Source organism: Eucyclogobius newberryi, unplaced genomic scaffold, assembly GCF_026437365.1.
Source record: "Eucyclogobius newberryi isolate DKJ021-1_F unplaced genomic scaffold, fEucNew1.0.hap1 SCAF_33, whole genome shotgun sequence".
NCBI classification, from domain to species: Eukaryota; Metazoa; Chordata; class Actinopteri; order Gobiiformes; family Gobiidae; genus Eucyclogobius; species Eucyclogobius newberryi.
In genome coordinates this window covers 1,068,991-1,088,707 of record NW_027315979.1, presented here as the reverse complement: position 1 = coordinate 1,088,707, position 19,717 = coordinate 1,068,991, and the positions used below count along the sequence as shown (strand labels likewise).

At 48.4% G+C, this 19,717-nt stretch overlaps 1 protein-coding gene and 1 long non-coding RNA gene across 2 annotated transcripts in view; both read left to right on the top strand.

Annotated features, from left to right (window-relative positions):
- LOC140375608 (uncharacterized) overlaps positions 1-2,111 on the top strand; it is a 2,189-nt gene extending 78 nt beyond the window's left edge. The window contains exons 1-3 of the long non-coding RNA XR_011929566.1: positions 1-350; positions 1,074-1,236; positions 1,470-2,111. The exon at positions 1-350 is cut by the window's left edge and continues 78 nt beyond it. This is a non-coding gene — a long non-coding RNA (uncharacterized lncRNA). The remainder of the gene's footprint in view (positions 351-1,073; positions 1,237-1,469) is intronic.
- tfeb (transcription factor EB) overlaps positions 1-19,717 on the top strand; it is a 255,206-nt gene that overhangs the window by 290 nt on the left and 235,199 nt on the right. The gene's annotated exons all lie outside the window — the stretch shown is intronic.

The window sequence follows — 19,717 nt, the reverse complement described above, 5'->3', positions numbered from 1 at the left end:
CCGCGGGTTTGACACATGGATCTATTATAATATCTGGATAGGCCACGCCCCCTCTGCCTCTGGCTCCAAATTGAGTAGTGGCCACTTCGCAGAATGCAGCCTTTTGGTCGGACCATTTCAGGAGTTCGGCCTCTAAAATTACCAAACATGCGAAATTGTTTGTAGTCAAAAAATAAAATAGAAGGAATTTCACTCTTTGACTGTTTCTAAAATACTTTAAAAATACATTTTTAACCTCCCGGTGAACGGTGTACGCGCACCGAGCGCGCACGTGACCCTCGTGAACGAGCCTCAGAAGAACATGTGACGGAAACTAAACACAAGCAGAAGAATGTGACGAGACGAGACACGTAAGTTGTTTGTATGTCATTCCTCACGTTTCACACATCGATCCATGTGAAGTGTAAAACAACAATTACACATTTAACACAAGTTAACACGAACTAACACAAGCTAACGTTTAGCTAACGTTTAGCTACACAAAGATGCATTGGAACGACACGTCGTGATGGCTCATGACTTCTGCAAATAAATAACTCATTATTTCTCCTACTAAATGTTCTAAGAGACAAAAGGTTAAGCACAGATGAAGGAAAACTGGAGAAAGAAGGGAAATAAAGTGATGTTTGTATGATGTGCAATCAAAAACTACAAATAATTCAAATACAACCTGCTGAAATGGGTCATATCTTACAAATATAAATGTAAACGTATTTAAAGTGACAGTCGTGTTCTCACAGGGCTGATAAGACCACATTTGCGGTTTTATTACATATTTCATAATGAAGTGTTTAAACAGTAAAGCACACGCTTGTTTTCTATAGGAATGTCATGGATTTACTTCCATGGAATATGTAGAGACTTAGCAAACATGTCAGTTATGTTCTAATTTCTAAGGTTTAAACTTATGCAAAAATAAATGACTTTTGGTTCTAGCTTTAAAAATTAATGTGAAAAGAGGAACTTTTGTGTTACAGAGCGAAATGTAAATGTGTCAATAACATATTCCAGCTTTTCTCTGTTAAATATGCAGAAAATATCAATGTTCTAATAAGTATCTTTCTCATCTTCAGTGCTGACCAGTGAGTTTAGTCTGTCTGTGCTGACCAGAGCTCTACAGGTCACTACAGGTCACTGCAGGTCACTGCAGGTCACTACAGGTCACTGCAGGTCACTGCAGGTCACTGCAGACACAGAGTCATCTCAAGTAAACTCCTGACGACTCCAAAGCAAAAGGTATTTTAATAATAACTTGTGCCTCGACTAAAAGTAAACAGTGTAGAATCAGTACTTTGAATTTATAAAATGTCTGTTTTGTTATGACCAAAAAAACTAAATGATAATTGTTCTTCAAAAGAGCCACTCCTGTGTCACATGTGTCTGTAAAGCAGCTTCAGGACAAACATGTGAAGTGTATGTTCTATGACTTGTATAATCTAAAGCTGTGACATGTTCTGTTTGTCCCTCAGTCATACGATGGAGCTGAACGGAGGAGTTTACTGAAGTCCTTTTCACCAGAAGACTGCGTAGCCATGGAAACAAAGTCTTGTTAAATACTGAGATATTCAGTATTTAACGCAATAATGTCACATTTATGTGCATATAACTGATGTAAAAAGAGTGTTTGTTTTACCATTATTATTAGTATTATCTTGTCTTATGCTTTTATTTTATTTGTATCTCTATTTTCCCCTCCATTCCTTATTAAGAAATGAGAGGTTCTGTCTATAGGAGTTTTTGTTTATAAGAGTTCTTCTATTAAGATCGATCTATTAAGAGTGTTTTTTAAACTTCCTATAAGTTTTCTGTCCTTTTCCTCTGTATCTACTGCGTTGCAACAACGAAATTTCCCCATGTGTGGACAATAAAAGAATATCTTATTTTATTCAGTTTGTTCCATTTGACTTATACAGGTTGTTTTATCATTGTTACTATTTTTATGTTGCACTGAATCACCAAAGCAAGTTCCACTGTTTGTGAATTCTGTTCTTTGACAATGGCAATAAACCTTTTCTGATTCTATTAATGATGATAATAATAATGAACAGTGCACAAGGGACTCCCACATTGTAGCTTTAAAACTCATTGTAGCTTTAAAACTCAACTAAAACTGTGGCTAAAATCAATTTATCATTTGTAGCTATAATCAGATTTGCATTTATTGAACAAGTTCATTCATGTTCATTATTCTTATTAAATACATTAATAAACAAATGTGTTTTGTATTTATTAAAGATTGACATGACACAAAAACGACACAAAAGGAAAAAGTGAATATAATTAAATACTGCTTAACTCAATTATGTAACAGAATTGATGATTCTATTTTATATTTCTTCTCATTTGATTAAAAAAAAGCATATTGGCCAAATCATATTATGTAAATAAATAACTGAAAAGTTAATAACAAAATATATACCCTAACCAAAAACTACAGAAAATGATGGACGTTATTACACCTCTAAATGTAATTGTCATTAAACCAGACTTTATCTTAACACTTCTTTATAATTCTCTTAAATATCAGACCTTTACAACTTGATCCATGTATATTTATAGATGGATATAACAATCCATCATTATACGTTACGTAAACAGACTATCACGCTGCTGTGACGTGCGCGCGCTCCCAATGCCAAAGCCTTATGGCGATGACGTCACAAAAGTGGGCGTAAATGAGACAGTATTCAGCTAGTCTCCGGTCTGGAGAGACGGGAGATGGCGGAGGAGAGTGGATCGGTGGTCGAAGACGTTCTGGACGGCGTGGAGGAGCATCCTTTTCTGGCTGCACGTGCCCGGAAACGTAAAAAGTCCCTTAGCTCGTCCGAGGGTTCTGGGAATGAGCAGCAGGATGAGGCTGAAGCTATTGATATCCGGAGTGAGAGCAGAGACTGTAAGGTGATCATAAAGCTTGCACAGGACAGTGCATCCTTTAAGGAGTGGAATTCAGTGGCATTGTCAAAGAGCCTAACTGTAGCTGTGGGAGTGATCAAGAGTGCGAGTGTCCTTAGAGATGGCTCGCTGCTGGTCGTGTGCAAGGACGCGGCTCAGCAACGGAAGGCGATTGGAACTAAACGTCTGGGTGGAAAGGACATTCTTGTGTCTGATGCTGAAAGAAACACGGTCAGAGGAGTTATCGTAGGTGTCCCTACGGCGACGTCTGTGGATGAAGTTAAGGAGAATTTGACTGGAGTTACGGTGGTGGACGCTAGGCGGTTGAAGGTGACCCGGTTTGGGGTAAGATGTGACAGCTTGTCGGTAATGGTAACACTTGAAGGGAGGTGCCTGCCTGGTAAGGTGTTCATTGGGTTCATGTGCCATGACGTTAGGCCATATGTTCCACCGCCCCTGCGTTGCTTTAAGTGCCAGCGCTTTGGGCATATTGCAGCGGTCTGTAGAGGGAGGCAAAGATGTGGTAAATGTGCAGGAGATCACGAGTATGGGAAGTGTGACGTGGGAGCAAAACTGAAGTGCTGTAACTGTGGGGAAGAACATAGCTCTGCCTACGGGGGATGCAGGTTTAGCAAAAGAGCTGCTGAGGTGCATAAAATAAAGGTCTCTCAAGGTATATCCTATGCAGATGCAGTCAAGAAAGTTTCAAGTAACGAGTTTAGAGTAAATACAGAGAGAGGAGCCAGCGCTGCTCCCAGCCAGGGCGAAATGAGAAAGGCCAGCGTGGCTCCCAAGAAGTGTGAATGTTTCAAGAGTGGAGGTCCCAAGTGTGCAGGTTCCAGAATGAATGAGAATACCCTGGTTGTGGATAGAGAGGATTTTGTACTCTTTATGGTGGATGTTGTAAACTGTGCTGCTCAGACTCAAAGCAGAACTGAAAGGATCAGGATCATTGCTAAAGCTGCAGGGAGATTCCTTGGAACAAAGGAGCTTGATTGGGCAGATATAGAAAACAGGCTAAAGGCGCTAAATGGGAGTCGGAGTGATGGGGGTCTGCTTTTGGGGAGTCAGAGTGATCAGAGTGACGAGATGGGGGTGGGGGTGGTCTCCTGTCTTCGTCCAGTCTCATAGACGCACGGCTACCAAGCAGCGACATCAGTGGAAATATTAAAGCCTATAGAATGAAGCCTAAAGAATAAAGCTGTACGGTGGAAGCACCGAACGTCAAAGAAGTAGAGGAAGATGAAGAAGAGTCTCCCTGGAATAAAGCCGGTTGGTCTCTGAAACAACAACTATTCTAGTCACAAAGACATATCATGACCTCATGGGCTTTGTAACACCAAAGCAATGAAAGGAGTTCTTTTACGGACTACGACAGTCTGAGGACTACGAAAAGTCTGAGGAATAAAGTCTGGCGGTAATGCAACACTCGGATGCCAACCGCCATAAAACAACAACAACAACTAAAAAACTTTTTTGGAACATGCGCCAATGAGCAGTTGGCGGCCATCTTGGCTTCCGGGGGCTTGGTTTGACAGCTGCATGATCGTGTCGTCTCTGAGCCTTTATTTACACTTTCTTTCAGGCAGAAAAATTATATATATATATATATATATACGCTTATTAGATTATTTAATTAGAATAAATTAAAGGCTGTTTGTGTGTTTCAAGATGATGGGAAATGAGGTATGTTGTCATGGCGATTACAAATGAAAACCAAAAATCTTATATTTTGAATGGTGAAAAGTGCTCAAAATGTTGCTTCTTTGGCAACAGGAAACTCCTGGATATATTCTTCTGTACGTTCTGTTTATTATGATGCGGTCTGTAGCACCGTCTGTGGCACCGTCTGTGGCACCGTCTGTGGCACCGTCTGTGGCACCGTCTGTGGCACCGTCTGTGGCACCGTCTGTGGCATCGTCTGTGGCACCGTCTGTGGCATCGTCTGTGGCACCGTCTGTAGCACCGTCTGTGGCACCGTCTGTGGTGGCACCGTCTGTGGCATCGTCTGTGGCACCGTCTGTGGCACCGTCTGTGGCATCGTCTGTGGCACCGTCTGTAGCACCGTCTGTGGTGGCACCGTCTGTAGCACCGTCTGTGGCACCGTCTGTGGTGGCACCGTCTGTGACATCGTCTGTGGCACCGTCTGTGGCACCGTCTGTGGCATCGTCTGTGGCACCGTCTGTAGCACCGTCTGTGGTGGCACCGTCTGTGGCACCGTCTGTGGCACCGTCTGTGGCACCGTCTGTGGCACCGTCTGTAGCACCGTCTGTGGCACCGTCTGTGGCACCGTCTGTGGCATCGTCTGTGGCACCGTCTGTAGCACCGTCTGTGGCACCGTCTGTGGTGGCACCGTCTGTGGCATCGTCTGTGGCACCGTCTGTGGCACCGTCTGTGGCATCGTCTGTGGCACCGTCTGTAGCACCGTCTGTGGTGGCACCGTCTGTAGCACCGTCTGTGGCACCGTCTGTGGTGGCACCGTCTGTGACATCGTCTGTGGCACCGTCTGTGGCACCGTCTGTGGCATCGTCTGTGGCACCGTCTGTGGCACCGTCTGTAGCACCGTCTGTGGTGGCACCGTCTGTGGCACCGTCTGTGGCACCGTCTGTGGCACCGTCTGTGGCACCGTCTGTGGCACCGTCTGTGGTGGCACCGTCTGTGGTGGCACCGTCTGTGGCACCGTCTGTAGCACCGTCTGTGGCACCGTCTGTGGCACCGTCTGTGGCACCGTCTGTGGCACCGTCTGTGGCACCGTCTGTGGCACCGTCTGTGGCACCGTCTGTGGTGGCACCGTCTGTAGCACCGTCTGTAGCACCGTCTGTGGCACCGTCTGTGGCACCGTCTGTAGCACCGTCTGTGGCACCGTCTGTGGTGGCACCGTCTGTGGCACCGTCTGTAGCACCGTCTGTGGCACCGTCTGTGGCACCGTCTGTGGCACCGTCTGTGGTAGCACCGTCTGTGGCACCGTCTGTGGCACCGTCTGTGGCACCGTCTGTGGCACCGTCTGTGGCACCGTCTGTAGCACCGTCTGTGGCACCGTCTGTGGCACCGTCTGTAGCACCGTCTGTGGCACCGTCTGTGGCACCGTCTGTGGCACCGTCTGTGGTGGCACCGTCTGTGGCACCGTCTGTGGCACCGTCTGTGGCACCGTCTGTGGTGGCACCGTCTGTGGCACCGTCTGTAGCACCGTCTGTGGCACCGTCTGTGGCACCGTCTGTGGCACCGTCTGTGGCACCGTCTGTGGTGGCACCGTCTGTGGCACCGTCTGTGGCACCGTCTGTGGCACCGTCTGTGGCACCGTCTGTGGTGGCACCGTCTGTGGTGGCACCGTCTGTAGCACCGTCTGTGGCACCGTCTGTGCTGGCACCGTCTGTAGCACCGTCTGTGGCACCGTCTGTAGCACCGTCTGTAGCACCGTCTGTGGCACCGTCTGTGGCACCGTCTGTGGCACCGTCTGTGGCACCGTCTGTGGCACCGTCTGTGGCACCGTCTGTGGCACCGTCTGTGGTGGCACCGTCTGTGGCACCGTCTGTGGCACCGTCTGTGGCACCGTCTGTGGCACCGTCTGTGGCACCGTCTGTGGTGGCACCGTCTGTGGTGGCACCGTCTGTAGCACCGTCTGTGGCACCGTCTGTGCTGGCACCGTCTGTAGCACCGTCTGTGGCACCGTCTGTGGCACCGTCTGTAGCACCGTCTGTAGCACCGTCTGTGGCACCGTCTGTGGCACCGTCTGTGGCACCGTCTGTGGCACCGTCTGTGGCACCGTCTGTGCTGGCACCGTCTGTAGCACCGTCTGTGGCACCGTCTGTAGCACCGTCTGTGGCACCGTCTGTGGCACCGTCTGTGGCACCGTCTGTGGCACCGTCTGTGGCACCGTCTGTGGTGGCACCGTCTGTAGCACCGTCTGTGGCACCGTCTGTGCTGGCACCGTCTGTAGCACCGTCTGTGGCACCGTCTGTAGCACCGTCTGTAGCACCGTCTGTGGCACCGTCTGTGGCACCGTCTGTGGCACCGTCTGTGGCACCGTCTGTGGCACCGTCTGTGGCACCGTCTGTGGCACCGTCTGTGGTGGCACCGTCTGTGGCACCGTCTGTGGCACCGTCTGTGGCACCGTCTGTGGCACCGTCTGTGGCACCGTCTGTGGTGGCACCGTCTGTGGTGGCACCGTCTGTAGCACCGTCTGTGGCACCGTCTGTGCTGGCACCGTCTGTAGCACCGTCTGTGGCACCGTCTGTGGCACCGTCTGTAGCACCGTCTGTAGCACCGTCTGTGGCACCGTCTGTGGCACCGTCTGTGGCACCGTCTGTGGCACCGTCTGTAGCACCGTCTGTGGCACCGTCTGTGCTGGCACCGTCTGTAGCACCGTCTGTGGCACCGTCTGTAGCACCGTCTGTGGCACCGTCTGTGGCACCGTCTGTGGCACCGTCTGTGGCACCGTCCGCGGCGCGGACGGCTAAACTTGTAATAAAATAGTTTGGCACAGTTGGCACATATTTGGATCACTTGAATATACTTTTTGATACAAAAAGGTCAACAGCACCAAAATGCCTGTTCTAGAGATCTGAAACTTGACACAGTTGTTGTCAACAAGATAAACATCATGTACAGTGAACAGCATATGCACACAATGAAGTATGTCATGCTCAGGACCATTACAAATTGACAATATTCAGGCGAGACTAAAAAAGGATGTTTTGTTTATGTTTGGGCCTCTGTAGTGTAAGTTCTGAAGCCCTGACAGTGTGACATCTGCACATCTGCAGAAGCTAGAAGGTCTAAGCTTTCTAATGATGCATTACACTCACATGTGGAACATAAGATCCTCTTTTAATAAGCAATGCCATTTGGGTCCAACCATTGTGCACAGGGCGAAAATAGGTGGATGGGAACAGGTTAATGTGATTTGTTTCAGTATCGATACTTGCTCTAACAACTATCTAGTTTTGGTGTTTTAGTATCAAGTAATACTGGATTTTTTGCACTTGAGTCGACCTAGCTCGGTATCGGAACATCGGTTGGCTCGGTATCGGAATATCAGTTGGCTCGGTATCAGAACATCGGTTGGCTCAGTATCGGAATATCGGTTGGCTCGGTATCGGAACACTTTTTAATTTACTGTGCACCTCAAACACCCCAATTACCCCAAGCTTTCTGCGAAGTGCTCCGCCTTTTTGATCCTCCTTCAATTAAAAGGATGAGGAGAAGTTGTTGTGGTGGTTTGTTTGCCTTGACGACGGTTGCTAACCTGTTCACTCGTTTGTAAATATTGGATATGTCCCTAACTCCGTCGCTCGTATTTGTAATCCGTAAGATTTTCCACCCAGCGCTAACAACACGGTTCAGTGTTTACCGTGGGATTATTCCAGCTTGTTGCGGATCCAGGTCCTTATAGATCTGCCTTTTACCCAATGACTTGACTTGAACGTACTTCGTTTTGTAATGGTACTAATACTTCAATAAAATATGAATAAGTCATAGAAAATAGTGACTAATGAATGACTAACGAGCAACGCCGGCGTCTGGTATGTGGACTGCCGCTTCTGTCCCAACGTCTTTGTTTTGTTAGTCGTTTCCATTGTTTTGTTTTGTTCTCGCGTCTCTGTGTTGTCTTCTGTCTACATCCCTGTTCCTTAACTTCATCGGACATTACTGCACCGTCCATCGCTCATCTCCTCCCTCACTCCTGGACTATCTACTGCCCTAGCCGCCAGCTAACAGCTGGCTTAACACCTGCGGAGGTCCGTCATGGTATCGCGGGGCTTCCCTGCCGTGCTGACAAGGTCTGGGGCAACCAACGCCACTCACTCCACCAGCTTCAACACCCGGTCCACTGCTGCTTTTTCACAACTCTCTGCCCACCAGCTTCTAGTTAACCAGCTTCTAGCCACCGCCAACATTCTAACTGGATTACTCTCATCTGCTGCTACGTTCCATCTCCTCCTCGGACTATCCCTCCCGCGTCTCCAGGCCACCGCTCCACCAACTTCTCGCCTACTCACCTACACCGCTGCTGACCTTCACCTCCTCAACCATAACCACCGTCTCCCAGCTGCTGCTGCCTCTGCAGCTAGCTCAGCTGGGATCCTTCGCCGGCCCCGCTACATCCACAGGGGCTCTGGTCTCTCCCATAACCAACACTCCAACGACGGGTCACCTATCCCCTCACTCTGGACTAGTTTTCGCCCCCCTGTCACCCCCACCTGCCGCACTGCCAACCTCAGCAACCTCCGCCCCCCCACCCCTGCGCCCCCATCCATCTCCGCGCCCCCATCCATCTCCCTTGCACTGCTGAACTGCCGCTCCCTCGCCAACAAATCACCTGTTATATCTGAACTGCTACTGGACAATAACATTGATCTGCTTCTCCTCTGTGAAACATGGCAACAGCCCCTGGACTTCTATGCTCTCAACCAAGCCACTCCCTCCAACTACACTTACACTGCCAAACCCCGCCTCTCCGGGCGTGGGGGAGGTCTTGCTGTTATTCATAAAAAATCTACATCCATCACTGAACTGAACCTCAACCTTCCATCCATCTCATCATTTGAATACCTCGCCTTCTCCCTCCCCAACTCTATCACCGCTATCCTGATCTATCGTCCCCCAAAGTCCCACCCCTCTTTCCTCACTGAATTGTCTGAACTCCTCACCATGGCATCCTCTCTCTCTGCCCGCCTCCTACTCACTGGTGACTTCAACATCCACATTGACTGCCCCAACGCCCCACTGACATCCGACTTCCTCTCTCTCCTGGACTGCTTCCATCTCACCCAACACATTGACTTCCCCACCCATACCAAAGGCCACACTCTGGACTTAGTCTGTTCCTCTCTCCTACCCATATCTAAGCCCCACCCCCTTCCCGTCCCTCTCTCTGATCATCTCTGCATCCTTTTCTCCGCCCCCCTACCCTCGCCCCACAACCCCAAAAAACGCACCATCACCTACCGCAATATCAAGTCAGTCAACCCCCTCACGCTCTCCCAGCTCATATCCTCTGCTTTCCCCCCTGACTCCCCCCCTCTTCCCCCGACGACTATGCTGTCATGCTCAACACCACCCTCTCCGACTCCCTTGACTCCCTAGCCCCCTGGAAAACCTCCTCCGTCTCATACATCAACCCCGCCCCCTGGTACACCCCTGAACTCCGCACCATGAAGCAGACTGGCCGCCAACTCGAACGACTCCTCAAAAGAACCCGCCTCACCGTCCACGCCGAAGCTTTCAAATTACACATCTCCTCCTACCGTGACGCTCTCCAAGCCGCCAAATCTGCCCACCTCTCCACCCTCATCAACAGCTCCCACCGGAACCCTCGCACCCTGTTCTCCACCGTCAACAAGCTGCTCCAGCCACCGGACATCACTCCACCCTCCTCCCCTGACCTCTGCAACTCTTTCCTCCTTGCCTTCAATGACAAAATTTCCAAAATCAACAGCTCCATGACTGCCGTCTCCATTAACTCCATCACCACCCCCACCCCTGCCCCCCCTCCTCTCCCTGACCACCCACCCTTCCCTGCCCTCACCACCTTCTCCTCTGTTAACTCCTCTCATATCATAGACCTCATCACCGCTTCCAAAACCACCACCTGCTCTCTCGACCCCCTCCCAACGAATCTAACCAAGGCCTGCCTCCCTGCTCTCATCCCCCATCTCACCACCCTCTTCAACCAGTCTTTATCCCTCGGCCATGTTCCTTCCATCTACAAACTGGCCTCCATCACCCCCATCCTCAAAAAAACCACCCTAGACTCCGCCAACCTCTCCAACTACCGCCCCATCTCCAACCTGCCGTTCCTCTCAAAAACGCTGGAACGCATCGTCGCCGCCCAACTTCACACCCACCTCCAGTCAAACAACCTCTATGAACCCCTCCAATCTGGCTTCCGCCCACTTTACAGCACTGAAACAGCCCTGGTCAAAGTACTCAACGATCTCCTCACCTCTGCAGACTCCGGGGCCCTCAACATCCTGTTACTACTGGACCTCAGCGCAGCCTTTGACACTATAAACCATTCCATCCTCCTACAAAGGCTGCGCCAACTGGGTGTTGAGGGCTCTGCACTTGACTGGCTCACATCCTACCTCACCAACAGGCAAGAGTTCATTTCCCTCTCCGGTCACTCATCCACCCTCTCCCCAGTAACGCAGGGGGCCCCCAGGGCTCAGTCCTCGGCCCCCTCCTCTTCATCTGCTACATCTTCCCCCTTGGTCACATCCTCCGCCAACTCAACCTGGACTTTCACTGCTACGCTGACGACACCCAGATATACCTCACCACCAAATCCACCCAAAACCCTCCCCTCAGCCACATCCAAACCTGCATCTCTACAATAAAATCATGGCTCACTCTCAACTTCCTCAAACTGAACAGTGACAAAACAGAGCTCCTCCTCATTGGCACCAAATCCCTCTCAATAAAACTGGTCCCTTTTCACTCAGCATCGACACCTCGACCATCACCCCCTCTACCCTGGTACGCAATCTCGGTGTCATCATGGACCCCACCCTCTCCTTCACTCCCCATGTCAGCCACATCGTCAAGACCTCATACTTCCACCTCCGCCGCATCGCCAAAATCCGACACTGCCTCACCCTCCCCGCTGCTGAATCCCTCATCCATGCCTTCATCTCCTCCCGCCTCGACTACTGCACCTCCCTCCTCACTGGCATCTCCTCCCATTCCCTCCATAGACTCCAAATGGTCCAAAACTCCGCTGCCCGCCTCCTCACCCACACCCGCCTCCTCACCCACACCCTCCTCACCCACACCCGCCTCTTCACCCACACCCGCCTCCTCACCCACACCCTCCTCACCCACACCCGCCTCCTCACCCACACCCGGTCCCGTGATCACATCACTCCCGTTCTCCGCTCTCTCCACTCTCTCCCCATCAAGCAGCGCATAAACTTTAAAATACTCCTCCTCACCTTCAAAGCTCTTCACCACCTTGCCCCCCCCTACCTGTCTGACCTCCTCATCCCCCACCGCCCCACCCGAGCTCTCCGATCCTCCTCCTCTCTCACCCTGGCTGCACCAACATCCCGACTCAAAACTTTTGGCGACAGAGCATTCTCCCGAACAGCACCCCGACTCTGGAACTCCCTCCCCCAACCTGTCCGCCACTCTCCCTCACTCACAACATTCAAATCCCGCCTAAAAACATACCTCTTCACCCAAGCCTATGACCTCCCCTACCCCTAGCCTCCTCTACCCCATTGCCTACTCTTCTACCCCCTGTTACATCCCCATCTTTTTCTCTCTACTTCTTCTGTCTTGTTCATTTTATCTGTATATTAATGTGTTCTGTACGTGTTGTCCCCCCTGTCTGTAAATACCCCCCCCTTTTTTATTATGTTCAGCGTCTTTGGGTCACTGAAAAGCGCTATATAAATAAAAGTTATTATTATTATTATTAATGTAATGTGTTGTCCAGTACCAACGAAATATCACTGTCTAAAAATGTGTTTTTAGGCTTGTTTTAAAGGTCGAATACAAGCACAGGTTTGGCTTAAATGTTGATCAAAGTAGTAATTGGCTCGAGCCATGAAGTTCAACGGAATGGAATACTCAAGTCTTTGTTCTTGCCAGGTTTCTTCTTCTTCTTCTTTCATGGTCATTTTTCCACAACTCTGACATTTTTGACCCTGAACATCGATGAATGTCACACATGGCGTCATAGGTCACACACTAACCCTAACCCTAACCCAATACCATGTAACTACTTACTCTACAGCGCCCCCTACCCATTGTGTGAAAAGGCCGTGGCTACAGAGCTGCGGCGCAGTCAAATGGCCTCATGGCTAACCTTAACCTTATCCTTGACCCTAACCCTGACCCTAACCTTAACCCTGACCCTAACCCTAACCCTAACCCTAACCCTAACCCTGACCCTAACCTTAACCCTAACCTTAACCCTAACCTTAACCCTAACCCTAACCCTGACCCTGACCCTGACCCTAACCCTGACCTTAACCCTAACCCTGACCCTAACCCTGACCCTAACCCTGACCTTAACCCTGACCCTGACCCTGACCCTAACCCTGACCTTAACCCTGACCCTAACCTTAACCCTAACCCTGACCCTAACCCTGACCCTGACCCTAACCCTGACCTTAACCCTGACCTTAACCCTGACCTTAACCCTGACCCTAACCCTAACCGCGGGAAGGCGGTTGCGCAGGTGGTGAGAGCCATCATATTGACAAAAATTAATATCTATGTTTTGAGTGAGATATTGAACAGAAATGTGTTAAAAAGTGTCTTAAAACGTTTTAGTTCAGGTTTAATATCAGACAAATGTGAAATATGCTTAAAAACTGTCAAAGGGTCCAGAAATATCATCTTTGTAGGATTTATTTTTTGCTATAAATGTTATGCTTCATTCAAATGTTTCATTTTCAAAACAACATTCAAAATAAGATCTTCATTTTGATATATTTCCTACCTCTAACTGGGACTTCTTACAGGCAAAATGTTGACATGGACTAAAGCCTCGTTCACGCCCGACGCAGAAGTTAGACGCCTGTACATTTGAAGACAAACGCCCCGGACTCACGTTCGTAAATACACTCGACAGCAGAGGTGTAAATGGAGGACCATGGCTTTGGTTTATTAACTTTACAAAGTCCAGAAGCGGAGGCGATGGGCCCCGGGGCCCGTCTGGGACCCGCAGATACTTCAGAGCTGAGCAGAGTTTAGTCCATATCATTATTTGCTCCAAGAGCTTAAGGTTTTTTTTTTATCTTGTGGGTTTGTTTTGGGTCTTTTTCCGGGTCGTGCAGCACGTCATCTCTGATTGGCTGCTGCGCATCTGCAGCAGAAAGTTAACCAAAGCTGAACATGTCGCGCCTCGGGTGTGAACGCCCCTTAAATATGACACAATACTCGTTTCCTGTGGCTCGTGCAGGAGATGGAATCATTTACTCGTAGAATGTGATGAGGTTGAGTCATTGCACTTCTGTCCCACAGTTCCATGCACGCCATGCCCACCCCACGCACCCCACGCACCCCACGCACGCCGCGCACGCCGCGCACGCCGCGCACGCCGCGCACGCCGCGCACGCCACGCACGCCGCGCACGCCGCGCACGCCGCGCACGCCATGCTCGCCATGCTCGCCATGCGCCCTTCTGTAACCTTCAGGTAACCTCTTCTCTCAAGTGCAGTTGGACTGCATTCCTCTGATTGGATGACTGATCATTCTCAGGTGAAAGGAAAATGAAGCGTGTCTCGTGTCTCTGAACAAGCAGAACAAGCTGAGGCTGTTTGAGTAAAGCCCGACTTCTGTCTTGACTGAGCGTAAATCAAATCAAATTTATTAATAAAGCACAATTCATACAAACTGCAATTCAAAGTGCTTTACAGTGTTTAAAACACAATTTAAAAAAAAGTAATAAAGTAAAAACACAATGCAGTTTATAAAAAATGTAAAACAATGTACATCAGATTAAAGTAAAGAATAAAAATAATGTAGTATTTTAAAATATTAAAAAACAGGTAAAATTATGTCATAGGCGCGGCTAAACAAAACAGTTTTTAGCTTGGATTTAAACACAGCCGGGGGCGGGGCCTGTCTCACAACTTCAGGGCGGCTGTTCCAGACCTTTGCCCCATAGACCTGGAACGCAGATTCTCCATGTTTAGTCCTGACTCTGGCACCAGCAGGAGGCCGGTCCATGTTTAGTCCTGACTCTGGCACCAGCAGGAGGCCTGCCCATGTTTAGTCCTGACTCTGGCACCAGCAGGAGGCCGGTCCATGTTTAGTCCTGACTCTGGCACCAGCAGGAGGCCGGTCCATGTTTAGTCCTGACTCTGGCACCAGCAGGAGGCCGGCCCATGTTTAGTCCTGACTCTGGCACCAGCAGGAGGCCGGTCCATGTTTAGTCCTGACTCTGGCACCAGCAGGAGGCCGGTCCATGTTTAGTCCTGACTCTGGCACCAGCAGGAGGCCGCTCCATGTTTAGTCCTGACTCTGGCACCAGCAGGAGGCCGGTCCATGTTTAGTCCTGACTCTGGCACCAGCAGGAGGCCGGTCCATGTTTAGTCCTGACTCTGGCACCATCAGGAGGCCGGTCCATGTTTAGTCCTAACTCTGGCACCAGCAGGAGGCCGCTCCATGTTTAGTCCTGACTCTGGCACCAGCAGGAGGCCGGTCCATGTTTAGTCCTGACTCTGGCACCATCAGGAGGCCTGTCCATGGTTAGTCCTGACTCTGGCACCAGCAGGAGGCCGGTCCATGTTTAGTCCTGACTCTGGCACCAGCAGGAGGCCGGTCCATGTTTAGTCCTGACTCTGGCACCAGCAGGAGGCCGGCCCATGTTTAGTCCTGACTCTGGCACCAGCAGGAGGCCGCTCCATGTTTAGTCCTGACTCTGGCACCAGCAGGAGGCCGGTCCATGTTTAGTCCTGACTCTGGCACCAGCAGGAGGCCGGTCCATGTTTAGTCCTGACTCTGACACCAGCAGGAGGCCGGTCCATGTTAAGTCCTGACTCTGGCACCAGCAGGAGGCCGGTCCATGTTTAGTCCTGACTCTGGCACCAGCAGGAGGCCGGTCCATGTTTAGTCCTGACTCTGACACCAGCAGGAGGCCGGTCCATGTTAAGTCCTGACTCTGGCACCTGCAGGAGGCCGCTCCATGTTAAGTCCTGACTCTGGCACCAGCAGGAGGCCTGTCCATGGTTAGTCCTGACTCTGGCACCAGCAGGAGGCCGGTCCATGTTTAGTCCTGATTCTGGCACCAGCAGGAGGCCGCTCCATGTTAAGTCCTGACTCTGGCACCAGCAGGAGGCCTGTCCATGGTTAGTCCTGACTCTGGCACCAGCAAGAGGCCGGTCCATGTTTAGTCCTGACTCTGGCACCAGCAGGAGGCCGGTCCATGTTTAGTCCTGACTCTGGCACCAGCAGGAGGCCGGCCCATGTTCAGTCCTGACTCTGGCACCAGCAGGAGGCCGGTCCATGTTTAGTCCTGACTCTGGCACCAGCAGGAGGCCGGTCCATGTTTAGTCCTGACTCTGGCACCAGCAGGAGGCCGGTCCATGTTTAGTCCTGACTCTGGCACCAGCAGGAGGCCGGTCCATGTTTAGTCCTGACTCTGGCACCAGCAGGAGGCCGGTCCATGTTTAGTCCTGACTCTGGCACCAGCAGGAGGCCGGTCCCTGAGGTCCTCAGAGTCTGAGATGGTTCATATGACACACACAAGTCTGAGATGTACTTTGGTGCTAGGCCATGGAGAGACTTGTACACAAGCAGAGCTGCTTTAAAGTCTCTTCTCTGAGCCACAGGGGGCAGTGCAGAGACCTGAGAACAGGACTAATGTGATGTACTTCCTGGTTCTGGTCAGGACCCGAGCAGCAGCGTTCTGGATGAACTGCAGCTGTTTTACAGCTCGTTTGGAGAGACCAGTGAGCGGCCGTTACAGTCTAATCTGCTGGAGACAACACATAAGTCTCTCCAAGTCTGGTTGGGACACAGTGTTTTTAATTTTAGGAATGTTTTTTAGATGGAAGAAAGCTACTGATGTTATTGAGTTGATGTAGCGGTTGAAACTCATGTCTGAGTCCATAATTGGACTCCTAATCTTTAACCTTGGTCACGGGTTTCAGAGAGAGACTGGAGGTGACGCTAACACTTTCTCTAAGTTTTTGTGGGCCAAGGACAATGATTTCGGTTTTGTCTGGATTCAGCTGGAGGAAGTTGTTTTGCTCCACTCACTGATCTGTTGAAGGTAGTGACAGAGTGAACTGACAGGTCCATATTCACCTGCCATCAGTGAGACATAGATCTGAGTGTCGTCAGCATCATTGTGATAGGACACACCACTGTTTCGCATTAGCTGTCCCAATGGCAGCATGTACAGATTGAACAGAAGGGGTCCAAGGATTGACCCTTGGGGCACCCCACAGGTCAATGCCATGCTCTCAGAAACACAAGTATTTCCTGTTATCGAGGTAGGATTTCAACCACTTTAAGGCCATGGTGATGCCCTCCCAGTCCTCTGACCTCTGTAGAAGTGTCCCGTGGTCAACAGTGTCAAACGCAGCACTGAGGTCCAGCAGGACTAAAACAGAGGCCATCATCAGTGCTCACACGTGTGTCATTTGTCACCTTAATGAGAGCCGTCTCAGTGTGATGAGGTCTAAAACCGGACTGGAAGAACTGAGTAAACTAGTTTAAACTAAAGTATTTTACACTCACAGACTTTAGAACACTTACTACTCCCACATACTAAAACATGAATATTTTATGATCAAATTAAGGGTTTTGGTCCACAAATCCTGATTCTAATTTCACATTTTCATAACTTAAGTAAGATCTAATATTAAAAACATGTTTTTGGATATTAATTAAATATTTTTCCCTCTAAAAATGGAATCAAAGTGCAATGTAGACTCTGGACGTGAGTCGGGCCGTGTCTTGTCTTGAGGTCAGGATCAGCAGCAATACTCAATACTAGTATCAATACTAGTATCAATACTCAATACTAGTATCAATACTCAATACTAGTATCAATACTCAATACTAGTATCAATACTAGTATCAATACTCAATACTAGTATCAATACTAGTATCAATACTCAATACTAGTATCAATACTCAATACTAGTATCAATACTAGTATCAATACTCAATACTAGTATCAATACTCAATACTAGTATCAATACTAGTATCAATACTCAATACTAGTATCAATACTAGTATCAATACTCAATACTAGTATCAATACTCAATACTAGTATCAATACTAGTATCAATACTCAATACTAGTATCAATACTCAATACTAGTATCAATACTAGTATCAATACTCAATACTAGTATCAATACTCAATACTAGTATCAATACTAGTATCAATACTAGTATCGATACTCAATACTAGTATCAATACTCAATAATAGTATCAATACTAGTATCAATACTAGTATCAATACTCAATAGTAGTATCAATACTCAATACTAGCATCAATACTAGTATCGATACTCAATACTAGTATCAATACTAGTATCGATACTCAATACTAGTATCAATACTAGTATCGATACTCAATAATAGTATCAACAATAGTATCGATACTCAATACTAGTATCAATACTAGTATCAATACTCAATACTAGTATCAATACTAGTATCGATACTCAATACTAGTATCAATACTCAATACTAGTATCAATACTAGTATCAATACTAGTATCAATACTCAATACTAGTATCAATACTAGTATCAATACTCAATACTAGTATCAATACTAGTATCAATACTCAATACTAGTATCAATACTCAATATCGGTGCTGTTTCATATACACTTTCCCAATCAAAGTCACTGTATTGATCCGTTGCTCTTCTGCAGACACCGCACCAGCACAAATAGAGACACACGTTCATCGTAACGCAAATAAAACATAAAACCGTCAGACTTAACATGACATATTCACGGAGCTTTGTTATATTTGGATCGCTCCATTCAACGCGCTGAGATTCTCTGTGGTTTAATTCTCCATGTTTCTAGATTGATTTGAAACGCTCTTTTCTCCACGGCTCAATGCAAATGTCTTCTGTTGTTAGGAGTTTCCCCTCTGACCCGGCACCTGCAGCTTTATTTATGACTTAAAGGAAGTTACTAACGCTTGTTTTAGTGCCGTAATCCATTAGCCAGCGATTATCTTCTATGTGAGACGTCTTAGTTATAAAAGGATCGTATGTACATATTGATACATTGGTGGATTCATTGTTGCAGCACTGACCCTCTCCCTGGGGTGAGTGAGTGCACACGCAGTCAAGGTCAAGGGTCAGTAAACAACATGAGGTCACTGTCAGCAGAGGTCAAAGGTCACGCATCAGAATGTGGCGCTGCAGCGACGTTCGGACGACGTCATTCTCACACTGTCCAGTGGAGTAAAAGTAGGTCAGGTGCAGAAAAGTTGGATTAAGAACGTGACAAAATGAACTGCATTTCACTTTCAACATCCACCATGGACTTTGACCTTTGACCTGGAAACGAAGCATCAACGTGTAAGAGGAGCACTTTGTTTTTGTGGCTTCTTACGCAATCACACAACACATACACACCACAACACATACACAACACATACACACCACAACACATACACAACACATACACAACACATACACACCACAACACATACACAACACATACACAACACATACACACCACAACACATACACAACACATACACAACACATACACACCACAACACATACACAACACATACACAACACATACACACCACAACACATACACAACACATACACACCACAACACATACACAACACATACACAACACAACACATACACACCACAACACATACACAACACATACACAACACATACACACCACAACACATACACAACACATACACACCACAACACATACACAACACATACACAACACAACACATACACACCACAACACATACACAACACATACACACCACATACACACCACAACACATACACAACACATACACACCACAACACATACACAACACATACACAACACATACACACCACAACACATACACAACACATACACAACACATACACACCACAACACATACACAACACATACACAACACATACACAACACAACACATACACACCACAACACATACACAACACATACACACCACATACACACCACAACACATACACAACACATACACACCACAACACATACACAACACATACACAACACATACACACCACAACACATACACAACACATACACACCACAACACATACACAACACATACACAACACATACACAACACAACACATACACACCACAACACATACACAAC